This window comes from Acomys minous (assembly GCF_964271855.1).
Source record: "Acomys minous genome assembly, chromosome: 19".
Classification (NCBI taxonomy): Eukaryota; Metazoa; Chordata; class Mammalia; order Rodentia; family Muridae; genus Acomys; species Acomys minous.
This window is the reverse complement of record NC_140499.1, coordinates 26,674,669-26,698,957: the sequence shown is the minus strand read 5'-3', so window position 1 is coordinate 26,698,957 and position 24,289 is coordinate 26,674,669.

The following is a 24,289-nucleotide window of genomic DNA, read 5'->3' as shown; positions in this document are numbered from 1 at the left end:
TTGATGGTGCACTATGTAAATAATTTTATGACTTATTTCTTTAAAAATCAAATTACAGCTAAGTGTGGTGGCACATACCATTAATTCCAGCATTTTCAAGGTAGAAGCATCCAGATCATTTGAGTTCAAGGCCAGCCTAGTCTACATAATGGGTTCTCGAGCATCCAGAGCCACATAATGAGACCTTGTCTCATAAAAATCCAAAATAGAAAACGAAATCAACCAACCAGCCAACCAACCAATCACTACCAACAACCACAACAAAAACAAACAAAAAAGAAAACAAAAAACCCAAATCTAATGACTTATTTTATATTTCATGGTTATTATGTTTGAATCATCAGCCCTACATGTCTTATTTTTTCTTGTACCACCAGACCTTGAGCACATATATAAATATTAAAATGAAGGAGAATGAGAGAAACTATTCCTTATCTTGGCATATAGTTGTCTGCCCTTGTGTGTACAGTACTTCAAGGCGAAGGACTTGATTCCCACTCAGGCTTGAGACAACAGGCTGCACTGATCGGATGAGTCTAAGAGAGACCTCTACTGGCTACAGCTGCAACAACAAAAACTTTCTTAGAAAAAATGTTTTCTATACATTAGTAGCATCAGTCACCATAGTATAAATATGTTAAATTGATTTTGATATCATTGCTAACTCCTAGTAACTAATCTATATCTACGATTCAATTCTTCTCTGAATCACGTTATTGACATCTAGTTATTGCCATTGACATCTGACTTTTCATCCTCTTATACAGTAATATGAAGTCTTCTTGACAGCACAGGCAATGCTTCATAATCTCATGCTATATGTTTCCAATATATCTAGAGTTACTTCCCTCTGTGCCTCTGTTTTATGAGTAGGAAATGGAAACTGTGCTACTCCTACCTTCATCCTTGATCTGACTTGTGCTGTTACTAGATCAATTTACCTACATGTTTTTTTTATTTTTAACTCACAAATATAGTCTATCATTTTTTCTTCTTCATCATTGTCCTAACATCATTCTAACATCATGATGTTAAGTCTTCATCATTGTCCTTTTAGTGTGTTTACTATGTTTTATCTTTGTTGTTAGTAAAGCTTAGTGGGTAATTAAAACTCATTTGTGTTCTCTTTATCTTCAATCATATTATTCCATTATCATAAAAATCCTGAACATTCTATTTCATTAAATTTTCTGTAAATGAAACCAGGAAACAACATAGTCTATGTAAGTTCTCCAACACTGACCTCAAACTTTAGCCCTAGTGAATAGATGATATGAATTTTACATAAAACTCCTGAAGACTCCATGGAAATATTAGCAAAACTGGTAAGTAATTTGTTAAAATAGAAAAACACAGTGTCAGAACATACTGATTAGTAATTTTTCTACACACCTGAATTTGCTTATAAATTGTGAATGAAATTCTATTAACATCAGGTACAAAATACTAAATACCTAGGAAAAGTTGAACACAGAAGTGAAATCTCTGTACAGTAAAGAACACTAAACTATGCGACAATGACCTGTTTTCATAGATTGGATGAATTACTACTGTCAAAACCCTGAAACGATGCAGAGCTTCTGAGGCTTCAGGTAATTTCTACCAATGCACCAGCCACACAGAAGTTTTCAAAGCTATAACAGGTGGTAGAGAGGAAATACTTCACAATTTTGGGCAAACACTTGTTTTCTGGATAAGAAAGCAAATGCTAGGAAATGAAGGCAATCCCAAGTAAAGGCAGCAGTACTGTAGTCTTCAAAATATCAAATATGAAGATATAATAAAATGGTCATCATAGCACAATATTGGAATAAAAGCAAAGCCACTATAACACTATAGTGGTACTAAGGATGAAACAAAACACTATAGAGGTACTAAGGGTGAAACCACACAATTGTAAACAACAGTTTCCTGACAAAATGTCAATCACACACAATATAAGAAGACCACAAATAAATAATGGATTGAGAACTAGATATTCACATGCAGAAAATTCATACTTGACCCATACCTCTCACCTTGTAAAAAAAATCAGCAGAAAATGCATCTGAGGCCTAAATGTAAGTCTTGAAGATGAAACTCCCAGAGGAACTTCAAGACAATAGTCAAGGAAATTTATTTCTCAAGAGAAACCCAAGCAGAAAAATAACAAAGAAAAAATAGAGAAGTTGGATTAAATCCAAATAGAAATGTATACAGTACTAAGGAAACAATCAATAATGAGGAGATAGCTTACAGGATGTGAGAAGCTATTTGTCATCATCCATCTGAAAAAGTGCTAATACACAAAATAGTTTTTAAAAACTAAATGAGAAAAACAGTCAAGCCAATCGAAAATGAGCCTATGATTTGAGCAAGCCAACTTTCAAATGGATAAAATATAAACGGTCAACAAATGTAAGGAAAGATAGATTATCATAGGGGCCAATACCTTGCAATCCATTGAACCTTGATTGGTTATCCAATACAAAGTAGTCAACCCTGAATTCATGTGTGAGTGTGTGTGTGTGTGTGTGTGTGTGTGTGTGTGTGTGTGTGTGTCTGTATGTCTGTGTGTGTCTATGTCAGCGCACACCTGTGTACAACAATATTAAAGAAAAAGAGACTATCAGTTTGAGAGTGGAATTAATGGGAGGCTTTCAAGGGAAGAAACATGGGAGGGGCTAGATAGAGGGAAGGGGATGGGAGAAGTAACTGAATTAGTTTGTTGTGATGCAACACCATGAAAAAACAAGTAGGGGAGGAAAGGATTTTTTTCACTAACAGTTATTTGTAGCAGTTCATCCTCCAAAGGAGTGAGAGGTCTGGAACCTAGAGGCAGGAGCTAATGCATAGGCCACGGAAGGATGTCCGTTACTGGGTTACTCCCCAGTGATTTCCGCAGACTGATTTCTTATAGAACCAACGATACCACCACCCACAATGGGCTGGGCGGTCCACCATAATCACTGAAGCAAACGCCCTGCAGAAGATCTTATGGAGGCAAGATCTTATTCAATTGAAAACCCCTCTTCTTTAATGACTCTAGCTTGTGTCAAGGTGATATAAAACCAGCCAGCACAGTAATATAATGAGATTTTAATTTAAAAATGTAAAAATTTAAATTTAAAAAGAATGGTTGCTGTCTTTGTCAGAAAACGAAAATCAAAAGTACATTCTCATTCTATCTAGAATAGCTACTATAATAATTTCTGGTTAGAATGTGTATGGAAAGGAATTCATGCATAAACTATTGAGTTCCACGTACACAGGCTCAAGGATCACAGCCTCTTCTATATTCAGTCATCTGCTTATAATAGTCTCCCCTCTCCAGAATCATCTTCCTGACCTTGTATCTATTCTTGGAGCTGAAATGCAACAATACTTTTTAACAAGTATGAATTATGTTTTACCTGTAAATTATTATATATTTGTAATAAATAGCTCAAAAATATAATGAAAACTTTCCACTCAGTTCCTTCCAATGAGAAAGCTTTGCATGGTTACAGCAGCTTAGGATGTGGAATATTTCCAGCAGTGTGATAAAACACCTGAGAAAAAAAAAGTTAATGTGGGAAAATGTATTTTAATTCAGAATGTCAGATGATGGTTTATTGACTGTACTGCTCTACTTAGGTGAGGCCAATCATTATGACATACAACACATCATGGGACAAACATATTCCCATTTTGACACCAGGATAGAGGAGATGGGGATTGCAGAGAGAAGGGAGGAGGAAAATATAGTGGGAGAGGGAGAATCAGGAAGAGGGCAGGGGAAGGGGGAGATGAAGGAGAGAGCGATAGAGAGGCCACAGATGAACTCAGGATTTGTGAGTCTTTCCCAGGTCATTTCTGCAGTGATCTGTGTCATACAAATAGGCCCTAGCCACTAATTTTATTTCATACCAGTAATGTCTTCAGACCATATATCTACCATTGGATTAATGCAATAAATTGAGAGCCTTTATATTCCAATCGCCTGCCTCCTTGTGGCTCTCATATGGAACCAAAGATCAATTTTGGGGTATACCTTCTCCATCTGAAAGAAGCACACGGAAACAGAACATTATGATCCAGAATTCCTCTGTTTTGTTGCTTCGGTTGGTGCAGTTTTGTTCACCGGTGACTCGTCAGTTGTCACCTCTTCTGTTTACAGGTTTGTGCATCTTCCTGTTGATGAGATGCCTAATCCTTTGGTAAAACAACATGTCCCTAGCTCCACTTATATACTGCAAAAGCTGATCTTGGTTGTCAACTTGGCACACCTAGGGACAGCGAAATACAGTTAAGAAATTGCCTGAGCTGGGCAGTGGTGGTGCACACCTTTAATCCCAGCACTCAGGAGGCAGAGACAAGTGGATCTCTGTGAGTACGAGGCCAGCCTGATCTACAGAGTGATTCCAGGATAGACAAGGCAACACAAAGAAAGCCTGTCTTGAAAAACCTAAATGAATAAAATAAATAAATAAATAAATAAATTGCCTGGACTAGATGGTCGGTGAATGAGTCTGTGTGGTACGTCCTTGAATGTTGATTGATGTTCAAGGGCCTAGCTCACTACGCAGAACTCTGGCCTTTGGCAGGGGAACCAGGGTTGTATAGAAAGGTTGCTTAATGTGAACCTGAAAGCAAACTAAGGTATTGGGTGAGTTCAGCCACAGTTTCTGCTCCAGTTACTCTTGAATTCCTGCCCTAGATTGCCACATAGATGGACTGTTAACCTGGAAGGTAAGCTAAATAAACCCTTTCCTCCTTCAAGTTGTTTTTGGTCACTATTTTTTCATGGTAAAGAAAAGCAATTGAGAATATATATATATATTCTCTACATACAGCATGTAGTGCAATATATATATATTGCACTACATACAGCAAATATATACAGCAAATATATATATAAATATATATATATATATATTTTTTTTTCTCAGCTATTGGTTCAGCCATTTGTCCAAGGAACCTGATTTCTCTTATTGGAGAATGTGGTACAACTTGAAATCTGAAAACTAGGAATAGCACTACTCATAATAATAAATTAATTTCTTTTCACTTAAGTAAATCTCTTAATTTCCTGTCAAATTGCTATTTCAACAAGTTTTTTCATTTCTTTGCTGTGCATATTTCACTCTATATGTACATTATAATGTTTTCACCCTTCATCTGCTGAAGTGGATTCACAATGTTTTGAGTGTGGGTATGTGACAAATAAAGCTAGTGTGAATATCTATCTCCCCTAATTGGCCTAGAGGAGAGCCTAGGAGAGCCTGGAGGAATGTCTTACAGATGGATGCACCACCCCAGCCTTCATTCCAAACAGCAACGTGCCAGCTATTGAGCGTATCTGTGCACTTGTCAGATTTGATATGATTCTTTGTTTTCCAATACCTTTTATTAAATGGATTATAGAAAATAAGTTAGAGGAAGAAGGATGGCACCAAGTATAGATAATACAATGTTTATGTATTATTTTCTAAGCTGTGTATGTTAAAACTTGAAAAACAAGTACACAGTAGAATCAACAACATGCTAGCATCTCCTCCTCCTCCTCCTCCTCTTGTATGACAGTCCATACTTTATATTTTTCTGATGTCATTGGCTGATTAAGTGAGGTACTGTTAGGTTTTACCAGTTCACTGTTCATGTCCCCAGATAACTAACACTTTGTAATAATATTACTATGTGTTTAGTTGATAAACATCACTTATCATTAGTTTTCCTAAAATTCCATAATAGAGAATTAGATTTTATTTTTTAGGTTTCCTTTTTTATATTTATTTTTATTTATTTTTTACATGATTTTTCGGAGTATAATAAGAAACTTAAAAAAATAAATATAGGAAGTTCACTTTCTTTAATGTTGTACAAAAAAATGTATGAGTAGAACCAAAAGTTAATAAACACTGTCACATGTTTACTCCAATATCTGGTTCATATTAACTCGTCAAACAGGAAGAAATATATTTTTATACATAAGCACAATGCACTACATACAGCAAATAGAACCATGAAATAATCAGCAATTATATAAATGTTATATTCATAGTGATTTGGTTATTGAGAATTTAATTTTTTGTCTCCAGTAATCATTCCTAGTAATGACATAAAACACTCAATAAGTATTTTAAATTATTTTATAAATATATCTTTATGAACTACATCTTTCAAAGAAGGGTCTTCATTCATTTTAAATTTCCACTGTTTTATTTATAAAATAGATAATTGATTCAAATCAATTCAGTGAGTTTAGACATTGAGTTTAAGAGCTATAAATGTCACAGCTATAAAGAGGAGATATTTTTTTTTGTCAAACTCGATACACTTAAAGAGACAATTTTCAGAGTTGTCAACAAAATATATTATCTAACTATAGTTGTTAAAAACAGAGTTAAGCATGATTCTTTCTTTTAAAAAATCTTTGTTTTTTACCTACCATTAACAAAGATACTCAAATGCCTTCATTAACTGAATCTCTCTTTTCAGGGTACATTAGAATGTAAGTATCCTTGAAGGGATTTCATAATTCTTTCTATATGATATTCATTTAGAAGTTAAAATTAGAGACATAAGAAGTAAATATCCTATTATGCAATAAACATGTATTTATTTGAGGTAATATTAAAATGGAATAAAATAAAACACAATGGTTCTGAATTTAATTGTTGTTAAGCTCTACTTTTATTGAAAATTTACTCTAAAAAAAAAAAAAAAAGAAAAATTACTCAAATACTGAGATCAATACAAGTTAAGCTCAGTGTATTTTTAAAAGCAATTTCATGACACAAATTTATTTTCAAATTTATGGATAGATCAATAGAAATTAAATTATGATACATGATCTGGGGCAAGCTATGAATTAAAATCTAGTATTCTTGATTTCACTTATCTAGTAACATAATATGATAAATCACATTCAACATAAACATTACTAAATAGCATGTATTCACCTACCGATAGCCAAAAATAATAATGCAATAGTCTAAAATCATGGTTTTTAATAAATTTCTTTAAATATACTTCAATTAAGAAATTACTAAACAGCTTGCTATAGCACTTTCAAAGCATTGGAAGTAAACCTTGTAGTATAATTGAGTTATATGAGTACAATCACTCATATTAGAGTAGAAATATCTATCTATCTATCTATCTATCTATCTAATGTGTGTGAAGAGTAATCTTTCATTTGAATTCTATACCACTGTATCTAGAATTAAGCTTATCTTGCATCATTATACAAAATTCTATTCCAGTGAATTAAAAAATATCTTGTGAGTGACAATCGAGGCATTAAGTTGAGGAGTAGATTCACTAATCTACTTTTTGTTCTATCTCCCCTATATATTTCTATATTCCCCCTTCTTTCTTTTCAACCTATTTCTCCAAACAGGATGTCAATGTCTAGTATTCTGCGAGGAATGCATCCTGTCAGGTCTGATCCAGTGTCCGTGTCTGGTTCTTTTTTTCTGAAATAATATAATTTCTCACAAGCATTATACAAGGTTACAGAGAGTCTTGGGTGACTATTCAGGTAGCAAAATGTCTCTGTCATCTTTTCATTTGGAAAGCTCCTACCCTGCACTCCTGGCATACTCAGATAATCAAGTCTATTCCTTCTCAAGTCTCTGAGGGAGTTGAAGACCAGGTAGCTTAGTTTTACAACGAAACTTAATTGTTTAGGGGTTAAGATGTTTTTAGGTCTAGATAGGTGTTCCAAGTTGATCATGACAAGATGTGATGGGTATTGATTTACATTCAGAAATTTAGATGCACTAAAATTGGAAATATGTCTTCTTCAAGGCTGTCAAATACAAATAGACCAAACACTAAGAATGTAGCATTTATATAATTCCTGATTGTGTCACGGTTCTTCTAGCCATAGGTAAGCTATTGTATATATGTGTAATAATATAATATATAATTAAAATAATATAAAAATAAACATTAAAAAGAAAATAAACACTCAGAGGAAGGACAGCAGGTTACCAAGAAGAGACTTGATATCCTATGAGCATATACAGGGGGAGGTAATCCCCCTCAGGGAGGGGAATAAGGAGAAAATGGGAGGGAGGGAAGAATGGGAGGATACAAGGGATGGGATAACCATTGAGATGTAACAAGAATAAATTAAAAAAAATAAATTAAAAAACAAAATAAATAAATAAATAAATAAAAATTAAAAAAAAATTCTTTGGACTAGACTGGCCTGTGAGCATGAGTGTGTGGCATGTCCTTGACTGCTGATTGATGTGCAATGGTCTAGAGTATAAATAATATAGAATACTCTTCAAATTAAATATATATAGCATATATACTATGCAACTATTATATGTACTATATAGTTATAGTTATACAATTATTAGCATAATGATATACATTTAAGGAATTATTTTTGCTGTTTTCAATCATGTGTATCTAATTGTATCATTGTTTGTGTATAAATACTGAGTGCAGGTGACCAAGGAGGTCAGAAGCATTGCACCCCCTTGGTGTTGAAGTTATTGTAAATTGTCATCCACTTGAGATAGTTGCTCAGAATCAAACTCCAGTCCTTTGCAACAGCAGAGCCATCTCTTAAAGGTGATCTCTCTAGCCTTCCAAGTTTACTCTCTACGTAACACAAGAAACAACACAAGAGAAGTAGAAAAGAGTGAGTTTTATAGTCTAACATAATTCAAATCAGGTTGCCATATGTCTAAGTAGATGTCTATTTAGCCTTTTTATTCTTAATTCTGTCCTGGTTGGAGTACTGACAGAGTCAGTTGTCTTTGAAAGTGCCTGCTTTTCTTTAGTTTTAGCCACACATTGGAAAGCTGCTCAAATACAAGTTATATGGTTAGATTATGTTTAGCTTATATTTTGCAGTAAGTATGCAGTTCCTATATGCAGCCTGATAAGAAGAAGCATGTCTTCCTGTCCTGGTTCTTCTGGGAAGATAATGGCGTCTAGGTTGACAGGACAACACTGATGCTTGGGAAAGAATGATTTTAGCATGCCGGAGTGCACAATTCCCTTTGGGAATCATGCCTGAGAGTGTTGCCCAGGGATGAAACTTTCTTTCTCAAGAACTGTTATCATTCAAATTTAATTCTTGGTGCTGAGGAAACATCACAACCAGAAGTGACTTAAGGAGGAAAAGTTTATTTTAGCTTCTGCTTCAAGAAGGGATGTCCACAGTGCAGGACACACAGCAGCACAGTAGCAGGAAGCTGAGAGACACACACATCCTCCAGCAAGGCTCCGCTTCTCAAATGCTCCATAACCTCCCCAAATAGTGGACCGGTTGCTCACTTGATTTATGATGCTATATTAAATAAGAGTTGTAGTGTGAAGCACTGAAGTATGTGTCTCTTCTCAACTCTGTACTCACTGGCAGATTTTCAAGTTCTAACGAAGACTGAGAACAAAGCAACCTTATTCAAGAAATTAGTAAGTAAAAAAAAAAGAAAAGAAAAGAAAACTAAAGCTTGCGTCTTATGTTTTGGGCACATGTCTTTGGAGTAGTAACAATATGTCTGTGAGTCATAGAATCTCTTCAACACTGGCATCTTCGGAGATGAAATACTCCCTCCAGACTTTAGAATCTCGGGGAAATCGAAAGCTCTCATTGAAGAAAATGGAACAATGAAAAACAATAAAGCAGGAAGAATGAGGACCTGTGGTCTGAAATTGATGTTAACTTTATTAAATATTCATAGGCTACTAATCTCTTTTTAAGTGAGGTGTGAACATGCATCTGAGTGACATAAAACTAATTTACATGGCTTGCAGGCTCCTAGAATTGATTTTATTCTTGAAGCATTTTCTACCACAGAATCAAAATTATGTGAGTGACACACAGGAACTCACTGCTAAAATATATATAACCAGAGAAGTCTAGTCAAATATACCTTTAAATAATAGGCTTGAATGCATGATACTAAGACAATTACCGTGATTCTGAGAGTGAAAAATCTGGTTAACATGTTGGAATGGTTTTAGCATATTCAATGTTATTCCTGTTTTCAAAGAATTTGTCTAAACCTTGTGATCAAAGGGTTAACGCTCCTTCCAGGCATGGCTGTGTTTAGTGGAAGATATTCAAATGCATCAGAGCCAAGAGAGATAAGTAGAAGAGGCTGGACATTTGCCCAGATTTTCCAATTTTCAAATCCTTAGGGGGGGAACAACTTCTATTTTTTCCTTTTTCTCCTGGGCTATTTTTTATAATCACCACGCTTTTTACTGAGCTTTTTTAGGAAGGAAAAACATCATACAAGGCATTGCATGTCTGTTTCTTACCATAGTCTCCCACTCACCATCACTATTTTCCATTTTCTTATAAACATTTGATAAAAGGTCAACTTGTGTGTATTTTACAGCACAGAATAAAAGAAAAAATCAGTATGCTGGAGAAAAAAACATCATGGTAGCTAAATAAATGCTCAAATGTTAGGAGCTGTGACATCATCAGGATTGCTGCTTAAAAGGGACAAAAACAGAGCAACATAGGTAGAAAAAGAAAAAAAATGAAACATCTCCATCAATTATTAAAATGAATTATCGGATCAATTGTAACACAGCATTGTCTTAAGCCATAGGTTAAGAAGGTATAAAGAGATGAACTGAAGGTCCACACGGTTATTTAAACAGTGAGTTTAATATATAGTAAATGTGATGTCTTGTACTGAAGACATGGTGTTAAATCTGCTTTCAAGACAAGTGTGATCATAGCGATAAATATGAAGTTTGAATGTTTCCTTAAATATACCTTACAACAGTATATGCATTCTGATTTCAATAGAAGACCCACAAAACATCGCTTTTATAAACTAGCTCAAGATTAAATTTTAAATTATTATGTGTGCGGTGTTTTTCCTCCATGTATGCATGTACAATGTGTGCCAACCTGGAGTCTGTGGATCACAAGAGAGAATCCGTGGGACTGGAGTTACAGATGGTTGTAAAGCACCATGCGACTTCTAGGATTTTAATCGGGGAAACATGGAAGACACAAACAGTGCTTCTGGCTGCTCAGCCATCTTTCTATTCCCTGAAAGGTTTCGTGTGTGTGTGTGTGTGTGTGTGTGTGTGTGTGTGTGTGTGTGTGTGTGTGTGTTGCTTGAAAAGACAACAAGAAAGCTTCAAGTTTGGTAGAGTTAAAAGACTCCTGAAAAGCTGCCACAGGTGAGTGCAGGAAATTAGGGACCCAAACCTGGGTTCCTTTGAAGATCAGCTTCTACCCTTAATTGCACAGCCATCTCTCCAGTCCCCCAGAGAATAGTAGCAATATACTGAAACAAGTGTCTTCAACACATGGTGGAGGGATCATTTTAGTCAGATTAAGGCACAGAAATTAGAGCCATTCTCTAAGCTGCTGCATTCAAGAGTGAAAGAAAAAAAGAGATGGATACAGCTGGTTTGTTTTCATTTCCTATCATCTATTTAGCAGGAGAAACCAGAATATAAAGGTCTACCTGTGGCAGACAGGACAAATGAAAGAAAATTAATCTCAACGCTGTCATAAACAGAAAAAAATCACCTGTCAGTCTCCCTTTCTTCATACATGTTTATGGATTATATTTGTTTCTAATTTTGTGATACAGTCGGGCTGCTGTGGTGATAACTTGGGGCTTCTTAGAGTCTAGCTTTCATTTTTCTATTCTTTTTCACTCACCTGTGGAAAATACTTGCTAGTGAAATAATTATTGTTTGGAAACATCAAAAGAAATGGAGTGGGGATTGTGTAGGATAGGTAAAGCAGAGCAGTGAAGAATAATGAAAGATTTTACTTCTTTTCTAAGTCAATAAACCACTTTTACTGGAAGAAAACGAAAGGAATGTCTATAGAAAAACTTTTCTGTTCAGCACATGAAATAGATTCATTTGATGTATCCTTTGCTTTATCTACATAATGTCAATCATGGCCCATCCAAAAAAGACAAACACGTTTGGAATAAAAATGGAATCAACACTGTGTTCAAATTGAAACAATAAGTAACTAGTCTTCATACACCCAAATGCAGTCTAGCATCAGTCTGAAGTGGAACCTTCTTGTCCACACACTGCCTTGGTACTTCTTGACATGAAAATCAAGTGTTCTGTCATACACTTCTGTTTGAAGACTATTAAATCAAACATAGTTGTTTGGCTTTTGTTGGTTTCAATCTTCTCTGGGGCGTCTTCCTCCTTTTTTTTTCGTTCCTTATTGCTCTGTTTTTATAGACTGGTTGTCTAAAACAGAATAAATACATATCACTAATAGCAAACAATTTGAAATCATTAGCAACCTATATTTAATTAAAGTTGCTTATATATTGTACAAGTGTGTGGACATATATGCCATAGCAAACATGAGGTCAGGGGACACATTGTTGTAATCAGTTCTCCCTTGTGGCTGTATCTCAAGTATCTTCAACTAGGACAAGTCATTTCCAAAGCATGAAACTAATTGAATCTCCTCCAAGTCACTCTATATGTCCAGCCTCTCATGAGGTCATTTTCCTTATACTACTTTCAATATTACTTACTGCATTCTAATACTCTACTCTTCCACGGTGTTACCTTTTTCTATTTCAATGAGCTCCACTGAAGAAAGATATTTGTATATTTTGTTCTAAGATGTCTTTCAATAGTCTAAAACAAATCCCTGGTAGACAGTCAGCAAAGATGTTTAAAAAAATAAATCACTTGGATCCATTGCTGCTGATAAAGCATGAGCTTGAGCACCACGTAATTCTAAGAAGAACATATCCAGGCAAGAAGCTTAACTGACACTATTTTCTTCAAGCATATATTGATTTGCATGGGAAGCAAAATATAGATAATATATAAAATATGGAAAAACGTTGAGAATTTAAAGATTGGTAAAACTTGGCAAGCGGAGGATAAAAATGGAGACAGAGTTATATAAAATTAGAATTCTGTGCTGGGCTGCATATTAAGTTTAGTATTCCAGGAAAACAGGATGGCTAGTGTAATAGTCCCTTGTATGGTTAAACAGGCAAGCAGGACAGTGGCAAAAAATACTTCAGGGGTAGCCAGATCTGCAATACAAGTCTATAAACCAGAGTCATGTACTGTAGGTGAGACTCCATATAGGTCATGTAATTGAGTATGGTTTATAGTGAATAATTTAGCAACAGTGTAAGGCTGCTATGAATGTGGTTGAGCATATGTCATTTTTATGTGGTGGAGCATCTTCTGGTTATACTCCAAGGAGTGGAATAGCTACTTTTATAGAAAGTTGATTAATTATAGAAAATGAAAGCATAATATTTTTTCTTTGACATTTTGTGCATACAAGAATCAAATTAGTCCATGTCTATGAATTACATTGCATAAGAATATTTGATTTTAAGTTGTCTTGTTCTAGTTACTGGCTTGATTTCCACAGGGAGTTCTTAAGTGAGCTGAGGTTTAGATGAAGATAGAACTTCAAACACATTCTGGGATGGCCCTAAATACCCTTTTACTATTCTGTACCATTCATTTAATTGACTGGGCATTCTCAACACTGACAATTATAAAAGCAAAATATTCAAGACTGAACTTGTAGAGAGTACATTCTGCAGCATCAATTATTCAGCTGAGATTTAATTCTTAGGCTGAAAATAAACAAACATTTCAAATGTATTGACATGTATATTTGCCCTCATCTTTAATAGTTAAGTTTAATGTCTGTCAAATAGTTATTTAAGATTTCTTTCTTATCCATTACCAATGACTGTTTGACTTGCATACCTATTTTAATAGCTGTATTCCTAAGGTTCTATAACAATTTCTCAGGCAAAATGGTTCACAGCTGGAGAAGTTTAGAAAGCTCTATGATTATATGCCAGATAGTAAATGATTTTGCCTTTCATTCTGGATGAAATACAGAAACACATGATGTTTTGGGTGAGTAGATGTTTTTGTTATATTTTTTACATAACTATATTTCATTTATTTATTTTTCCATTATTAATTAATTTACTTACTTTACATCATGATTGGAACTTCCCCTTTACTCCTCTGCTCTGAGTCCCTCCCTCTCATGTCACTTTACCCTATGCTCCCTCCCTTTCTCTTCAGAAAAGAGAGAACTTCCATGGATATCAACTTACCTTGGTATATCAATTTATAGCAGGACTGGGTACATTCTCTCTCTGTCTGTCTCTGTCTCTCTCTGTCTGTCTCTGTCTCTCTCTCTCTCTCTCTTTCCTGTTCTTTCTTTTTGTCTTAGATATTTTATTTAAGTTTTGGCATATACATTTATATTATTACACATAAATAAAAAATACATACAGGAAGAAAACCATGAAACAATCAGGGATTATATGAATATTACATTCATGGTGGTTTTGCTAATTGTATTTGGCAACCATGTACAAAACATCTTTCCTATCTTGGTGTAACTCTAACAGTGCAAGTGAAAGGCCTGCATAACAAAAACTTCAGGCCTTTAGAGAAAAAGTGAAGCAGATATCAGAAGATGGAAAGATCTCCCTCATGATTAAACCCATATGGCTAACATAGCAAAAATGGCCATCTCACCAAAAGCAATCTACAGATTCAATGCAATTACCATCATAATTCCAAGACAATTCTTTACAGACCCTTGAAAGAAAAACTCTCAACTTTGTGTGGAAAAGCAAAATCAAGGATAACTAAAAACAAATCATGTACAATAAAACAACTTTTGAAAGTACCACCATCCCTACTTTCAAGCTGTACTACAGAACAATAGTAATATAAACTCCATGGTATTGGCATAAAAATAGACAGGTTGATCCATGGAGTTGAGTTGAAGGCCCAGAAGTGAACATACACACACAGCTGAAGACACCTGGTTTTTTGAAAAAAAGAATCCAAAAACATACAATGGAACAAAGAAAGTATCTTCAACAAATGGTGCTGGTCTATTAGAAGTCTGCATATAGAAGATTGCAAATAGATAAATAGCTATTACTGCACATAAAGTAAACCCAAGTAGATCAGAGATCGCCACATAAGCTGATAGAAAAAAAAAGTGGGAAAAAATGTAAATGCATTCGCGCAGGAGACAACTTCCTGACTAGAACACCAGCAATTCAGGTACTAAGATCAACAATTAATAAATGGGACTTCACGAAGTTGAAAAGTTTATATAAGGCAAAGGACACTGTTAATAGGATGAAATGGCAACCTACATTCTTGGTAAAGATCTTCACCGACTCTACATCTGACAGAGGGCTAATATCCCAAATATATGAAGAACTCAAGAAATTAGGCACCAACAAACCAAACAGCCCAATTTTAAAAATCGAGTACAGACCTAAACAAAGAATTATCAATAAAGGAATCTTCAATAGCCAGGAAGCACTTAAGGAAATGTCCAACAGCCTTAGTCATCAGGGAAATGCAAATCAAAATGACTCAGATTCTGTCTTAAACCTGTCAGAATGCTAAGGTCAAAAAGCCAAGTGACAGTTCATGCTAATGTAGATGTGGAGCAAGAACATTCCTCCGTTGTTGTTGGGAGTGAAAACTTGCACAACCACTTTGGAAATCAATCTGGTGCTTTCTTAGAAAGCTGGGAATAGTTCTACCTCAGGACCCACTCCTGGGCAAACACCCAAAAGAGGCTCCACCATACCACAAGGACACTGGCTCAACTATGTTCATTGCAACTTTATTCCTAATAGTCAGAAAGTGAAAACAACCAAGATGTCCACCCACTGACACATGGATAAATAAAATATGGGATATTGCTCAGCTATTTAAAACAAGGACATCAAGAAGTTTGCAGGCAAATGGATGGAATAAAAAAAGATCATCATGAGTGAGGTTTTGCTCTTTCAGTGTTTCTGACTGCAGTTGTACCAAGAAGTAACAAGGTCAGAGGTAGAAGCTTTGATTCTAGGAGGTATCTGTGAGGAGGAATAATGTGATTTCAGGTCAAAAATGGACTGTGCAGATTCTGTAAAATTGCAGTGGCCTCGCGAGGGAATATGAGGTCAGTTTAGGACATTCTGATATGGTAATAAAGGGAGTTCCTAGGCACACACTGAATAGAAACTGATTTTTTTTTCTGGTACCACTTATGTTGTTCAGGAGCTGTCCACTCAACATATCCAGACTATGGAAACTTTTTTAAAAATATAGGTGTCTTAGTCCGTGTCTTATTGCCGTGAAGAGACATTATAACCATGACAACTGGAATAAAAAGAAAGTATTTAATTGGTACTTGCTTACAGTTTCAGATACTTACTTATGGTGGGGAACATGGTGGCAGGCAGTTTCACATCTGGTTCTGAAGGCAGCAGTACAAGAAAGACAGAAAGAGGAAGAAAGAGAGATAGATGGTGGGGAGGGGAAGGAGGAAGTAAGAGATGGAAAGACAGGGGAATGAAGGGATAGAAAGAAGGGAGGGATGGAGAGAAGGAGGGAGGGAGGGAGGGAGGGAGGGAGAGAGAGAGAGAGAGAGAGAGAGAGAGAGAGAGAGAGAGAGAGAGAGAGAGAGAGAGACTGAGCATCTGAAGGTCATAGAGTTGTCTCTTCCTCCAACTAGGCCACACCTACTGCAACAAGGCTGTGTTTCTAATCCCTCTCAAGTAGCACCACTGCCTAATGGACAAGCATTCTAAGCATTCATATATATGATCCTATGGAGGCCACTTTTTATCAAATAACCACAATAAGAGGTATGATGAAATATTAAGAAATACTTATAGTCTACAGTATGACAGGCAGAGTAACTCTTTGAAGATGACAGTTAAATGCTTTTTTCACTTTTATTCTTTACTGAGGGTTTTATAGAAATGCAACACATTAGAAAATAATCATTTAAAATAATAAAGCCACATTTCATATAATTTCTACAGCCTCTGGAAATTATAAAAAATGGGCCATTTTTTTCAGTGTGATACTTTTAAATTATAATTATTATATTAGCCTTCTGGTAATAAGTTAGGTATCTTAGAAACTAGTAAACAAATGAATCAGACACACAAAGGCAATGCCTTCGTTAACCCAGAAAATATATGCAGTGCATCTATGCCTGAGTACCCCTTTATTCTCTTCATGATTTATCATGAAAATCTAAGTTGACAGTTTTATGTATGGAATGCAAATCTGACTCACTTTATCAATCTCATGCATATTAATATGTGTGCATGGTAATTCATGTTGCTTGTGGAATGGCCTTTAGACATTGTTTCAGTGATATGCAATTTAGTGGTGGATATTGGAAGGGATACATTTCATGGCTTGTTTTTATTAAACTAGGAAACTATGAAAGTTTACTGGGTGATTGTCATGCTATGATATTCTGATCCGTGACCAAAACCGACAGGTAAGATGTACTGTATGTGTGTGTGTGTGTGTGTGCGCATGTGTCTGCTTGTATGTACATGCACAATCTGTGTAAATCTATATAAATATATAAATCTATATAATATATAAATGTAATTTTTCTTGGAAAATCAATACTATTATTGAAGCAAGAGAACCAATGTGGAAGAGTAATTGTTACCAATTGAAGGCATGCATTTTCATAAAGTTGCAGATATTATATGAATTATGGTAATTATGACCACCAAGTGAGTGTTAGTTTTCTAATATAATTATGTGAGAAAATAAAACTTAATAATTTCTAATTATTCTTCCTACACAAGTCAAACACCATTATCAGCTATAATTTGTTATAGAGAGGAAACACATCTGTCTCATCCTCACAGATATATTTTAAAGACCAGATCTTGCAATTAGCAGTTAAAGAAGACACACATCTAGACCCTATATACAGGCTTTATTAGTCCTTTGTGAGACATTTGATATAATTGTGAAGCTTCAGATTCTTCAGCTGTGAATAATAATAATGTCTATTTTTTCCTAATAGTAATACTTTGCATAACTATAGAAAAGAAACAATTTGGTTACCATTGACTACCACCACATGGATGTAAGTTTCTACCTAGCCTTTGTTACCCATCATCACCTGAGCAAACCATTGAGTGCAAGACAAAAACCAGCACTACTCCTTGGCCTCTGCATCAACTCCTGCCTCCGAGTTCCTGCCTTATTTGAGTTCCTCTCTTGGCATTTTTTGATGATGAATAGCCATGTGCAAGTATAAACTAAATAAACCCTTTCCTCCCCAAGTTGCTTTGGTCATGGTGTCTCCTCATCACAGTAGGAACACTAAGACAGTGGTCCTTACGTTGCAGCTGAAAATAATGATGGAGGGAAACCTCTGAGAAACGTAGCAGAATAGCATGCCAATCCTAAAATACAGTGAAACACTTATACCATCTGTGGTCTCAAACGCTGTATGAGAAGAGGGACAGTACTCAAATGTGAAGCTGAAGACTGTAATGGAGAGCTTCTACACTCATTAGGAATTAGTGATGCAATATGGAGTCCCTGCTTTGTCCTGTAGTACAAAGGCACGTCTTCCCAAGCTCAAGCTAAAGAGTATAGTTTACAAATGAACCTAGGCTCTATTCAGGTGTAAAGTCAAAGTCCAAGGTAACCGTTGGTACCTATAGCAGAGCAGGAACAAATGAACTGTGAGGCACGAGAGAGCTTTATTCATAATTGATTTTGGCCACAGACCCTGGTTTTCATTTGTTCGAGGGAGCTAGGAGAACAATAGCCAAGAAGATGTAAGGGACATCTCAAGAGTCAGGAGTGTGGCATCTTCCACTGGGGGAGATTGGAAATCTAGAATGCCCCTTAAAATCAGGGAATGGTGGTGACATACACAAAGAGGTAGGAGCCCAAGGACCCTGAACTGTATGAGTCACTCCTTGAGCTACCTGACTCTGACAAAGCCCCATAAGAGAAATATAGAGTCTCCCATGTTCTTAATTAAAGTATGACTAATGTGGACATGCTGTCTTCCCAGGCACAAGAGACCTTTCCTACTTGTATTCCCCTCTCTTCAGTTCCAAAAAAGAAAACTCCCTCCAACCCACAACATATGAAAATAATCAAAAAAATGAGACTAGACTTCTTCTTCCTGGAGGAAATCACCTCCCCGCCCCCCCCCAACACACACACACATGTAGGTCCTACTTTCCCCCTCTCTCCCTCTGGAAGCTAGTGCTTCACTCAGGTGTGCCTTGTGTTCTTCTCAGACCCACTCTTTCCTTAATTCTCATCAGTAAGCCTATATTATCACTAATAGAGTTTCCTGCTCTGCTTTCCTATGTAAAAAGTTAAAAAAGAAAGTTGAGCCCTCTCCTTCCTTTCAGATACGTATGTGTAGAGAAACTGAACAGTTTCAAGAGAGTTAAAATGGACTATATTAGATAGGTATTTGTGTGATTTGTTGAAATGTACAAGATCTTCCTGAGATTTAATTCAGAAGAGTAAAACAGTCCGCACGAGGCACCAAAAGAGTAAATAGTGATGAACAATTAGATTCCCCTGACTGCACTCTACCACATCCAATTATTCAATAGACAATTTTATAAATTGCATTAAGATCTTAATTGGAATATAATTGATTCTATTGGGAACATTGTTGGTTAAATTAGGTTTTTTTTATTTTTCTAAAATTAAAGATCAGTTTTTTTTCAGTAAGAACAATTTAGCAAATTAACCTCAATGATGGCATCATGAATGACTGTGAATGGCTCTGCAACGGACATTCCAGTGTGTGCATCTTTCTCCATCTTTTAGCAGTGTAACAACTCAAAATTTTTGAGAACTGTTGCTAATGGACCTGAATATTTCACAGAGACAGAGTTGGAAATAGATTTTTATTCCTGCTGGAGGTTGCTATCAGTTTTTTCTGCTCTTTCTGAGGAAGATATTATTTTGCTTCACATAATCAAGTTTATTTTAATATTCCTGATTGTTGCCTATGAATCTCTCAATTTGCCTTTGAGTGTCCTGTGATATTACACATCTTGAATTATTTATTAGTTAAGTAAAGGCTGTGCTGATTATAAACCTTATATGTGTTCTGTAATCTTCAGAGTCTTCAACATTTTAGTGAGCTGCCCAATGAGTTGCACAGCACAACATCTGCTAAGGGAATTATTTCATCCCACTGGTCTGCTCATACACTACTGGCTCCAGAGACGCTTATGAAACTCAGGAATTTTGGTGTGTTTGTTTCATTTCCTTCTCTGTTGACTATGTGCCTTTTTTGGTGTTTTTTTTTCTTATTTTGTCCAAGATATTCCAACCATATGATAACAGGAAATGAGAACTTGGCCACAGTCTACTTGCTGATTACTGTAGATGCATCACAGAGCCGTCTTCTGTTGCATGAGAGGTGAGAGCAAAGAAAGCTTCTTATTCTCTTATAATGATACAGGAGAGAAAGGAGATTGCCAGTATCTGTGTCTCTGTTTATTCTTTACTTGAGGCTTAATCTATATTTACTAGAGCTATCAGCATTCAATCTAATATTTTTGTCTGTAATCTAGAAAAACGTTTATCTCTCATAGTGAGAAGCTAAAGTATTTTACTGTTTTGAAAGCATCAATGTTTTGCACTACAAAGCATGATAAATTGTACTAGTTCTGTTATGACTGCCTTACATAGATTTCATAGAACAGGAATGTAAGCAAGTTCAATATTCCTAGATTCTAGAAAAAATATTACCTTTGTTATTCCAATTATCAAGAAAACTTACAGGAAATAGCTCATAAAATTTCAAAAATTAGATTAATTAGTAACCTTTGACAGACAAATCATATTGAGTGATATATTTTAAATGTTAATGCAGTCTTATTCATGTTAAATATAATGTAGTATATACATTATTCTAATTTGATGTATTTCCCAAACTTGCTAAATTTTACTGATAAATGGAGCAAAGATTTATTTATGCTGTTTAGGCTTAAGAAAAAAAATAAACTTGTTCTACTTTATATCAGAATTTTATCTTTTCTTAGGTTTATGGCAATCACATTTGGTCATATGTTTTTGTTCTTTAATTTTTAAAAATATTTTGTGGTTCTGTGAATGTGCGTGCAGTGCTTATGTATGTGCATGTGCAGAATGGAAAGGCAACAGATCCTTCCAGAGCTGGAGTTACACAGGTGACTGTGAGCTGCTCCACATGGTTGGTGGGGCTTATACTCTGGTCTCTCCGGCCTTCAATGTGTTTACTTTGTTGAAGATGTGATCTTTTTTCCATTGTATGGTTTTGGTTTCCTTGTCAAAAACCAAGTGTTCCTAGGTTTGTGGGTTTATTTTTAGGTCTTTGATTCGATTCCATTGGTCAACCAGCCTATTTCTATGCCAGTACCATGCTGTTTTTATTACTGTTGCTCTATAGTACAGCTGGAGATCAGGGATGGAGATCCCTCTGGAAGATCCTTTATTATACAGGATTGTTTTAACGATCCTGGGGTTTTTGTCTTTCTATATGAAGTTAAGAATTGATGTCTCAAGGTCTGTAAAGAATTGTGTAGGTATTTTTGAGTCTGGATATTACTTTTGGTAAGATGGCCATTTTTACTATGTTGATTCTCCCAATCTACAAGCATGGGAGATATTTCCCTCTTCTCATATCTTCTTCAGTTCCTTTCTTCAGATACTTGAAGGTTTTTTTCATACAAGTCTTTCACTTGCTTGTTAAGAGGTATACCAAGATAATTTATATTATTTGTGGATATTGTGAAGGCTGTCGTTTCCCTAATTTCTTTCTCAGCCAGTTTGTCGTTTGTATACAGAACGACTACCGATTATTTTGATTTGATCTTGTATTGGGCCATTTTGCTGAATGAGGGAGTTTATCAACTGTAGGAGTTCTTTGGTGGGATTTTGGGTGTCACTTATGCACACTATCATATCATCTGAGATTCTTTGGCTTCCTCATTTCCTATGTGCATCCCCTTGATCTCTTTTTGTTGTCTTATTGGTGTAACTAGTACTTCAAGTACTGCATTGCAGAGATATGGAGAGACTAGAAAGCCTAGTTCAGTCCTCGATTTTAGTGGAATTTCTTTGTGTTTCTCTCCATTTAATTTGAAGTTGGCTATTGGCTTATTGTATATAGCCTTAATTGTGTTTTGGCATGTGCCTTTTATCCCTGATTATTCCTGGACTTTTAACATGAATGGGTGTTGGATTTTTGTCAAATGCTTTTTCAGCATCTAAGGAGGTGATCCTGTGTTTCTTTTCTTTCAGTTTGTTTATATGGTCGATTACATTGATGGATATCCATATATCACCCATGGCCTGTAAGAGTATCTTTCATTTGCCAGATGTAGTGATTGGATGTCTTTTTCATTTTAAAATTTATTTTTATTGTGTGTGTGTGTGTGTTGTGTGTGCGTGTGTGTGCGTCTCTCTGTGCACATGTATGTGACTCACACATGTGGGCATTGTGAAACACCTTAGAAGACCTAGTCCTCTCTTTCCACCATGAGATTTCTGGGGACAGAACTCTGGCTTGGCAGCAAGCACTTTTACCCCAGAGGCATTTCATTTGCTTGATTCAGTTAATGATTCATTCATCATTTCCTCCATGGTTTCACACACTCAAGTATTTAGCATTTGAAAAACATCACTTCTATAGAAAAGCTCTTAATTATATGCTAATATATGGAAAGACATGACGGTGTTTTCAATATTTACATATAATTAGCAGGGAAATACATAAAATATTAAAATGTTATGCGATCTATCTATATGTATGTATACATATTCATGCCCATTATAATGAAGTTATACAGTAAATGGAATGAGAGAAAAATCTTCTGAAGCCTTGAATAGTTACAAAAGGGGACAGAAATAGTGTATAATATCTGGATAGAGGGAGAACAAAACCCCAAAACTCTCTGGACAAAGAGATCATTTTGTGATAAAGAAGTAGATATTCAGTTAACTGCAGCTATAATATGTTGACTTTATATAAAATTTTTTTTCCATTATTTATTATAAACTTTGGGTTTTTGTCACTATTATTGTTCACTAAAATCTATTACAAATGTTTAGAATTTGCTTTCATGAAATTGAAGCAATTATTAAAACTCAACATAGGAAGACCATGGCAACTTGTAGTGTAATATGTTTTCCTTTTGTGACTGTAACTCTGTTTATGTATAAATGTGATGTGTAATTGTATAGATATACATGTGTATGTTAGTTGTTGTGAATATATATGAAAATAAAGGCAAGGTATTAACCTTGCTCTTTTAAGACCAGATCTTTCTTTGACTGGAAGCTCAGTCCTTAGACTAAGTAGATTAGCTGGAAAATCCACGTAATTTTACATGTCTCCAACTTGCCCCATGCTGGAATCAGAAGCTTCCATACGTTCAGACTTCCAAAGTTCCAGACGTTGGATTCAGATCCTTACTCCTGGATACAACCACTTTATTGGCTGAGATACCTCTGCAGCCTTGAATACAATATATGTTCTTAATCTTACAGATAAAATATTTGAGGTCGTCTGCTACCTTAATGCTCCTTCTTACTAAATGCTTTAGCCATGGAATACACTCCTGAATGCTTGGCAAGTACATGTCACCTTTTTCTGACTGTCATTCAGGCAGCACCTGCTGGTTTATTTCAGATTGGCTTCTTCTCATACTACCAACCACACATTTATCAGACACCAGACGGGGTTTCCTATAAAGCCAGCGTAGTCCAAGGCAGAAGCTGGAGAGTGAAATTCTAATCATTTGTGACCCCAGGACATTCCAAGTGTGACCTCTGTTAGAGTAATTAAAGTTATTTTTCTTCAAATAAATGACAGATAATATACAAGACATCTTCACGTTTCCAAAGAAATCGAGTTAAATGAAAAACAGGTGACACTTCCTAATGGATATAGGTCATCATGAAATTACCTACCACCTGCCATCTAAACAGAGAAAGAAGCAAAAAAAGAAAGGAAAATATAACAAATGTATAAAGAAATGTTTAAATGGAAGTATTAGCATGGGTCCAAAAGACATTTCTTTGTCCTTTGTGCTTGTAAACACAAAGTTAAGTTGCAGCTAGATTACCATGTTTAAAAGTGATCTGTACACTGTTAAAATCTTAGAGATTGTCGTAATATTTAAGAATGTATAATTTTTCATCTTTGTGTAAGTAAATTCAAAATGGTAATTTAAACTTTATGGTTTATTGGAGCAATCCTCTATAGTAATTCCAATAATTTCATACCGAGCTCACATGTGTGTTTGAATGAGGAGAGTTCCTTTTAAAAGGTGGTTATTGAGGATCAATTTGGAATGTTGACAAATATATTTTTGTTTAAGGATAAATGTGAATGAAATCAGTCACAAGCAATGGAGTTCTTGGGGCTGAAAGTTTAGGAGCATTTGCTGCTCTTGCAGAGGACCGGAGTCCGGTACTCAGCACCCATATCAAGAATTCCACAACTGCCTTTATGTCCAGTTCC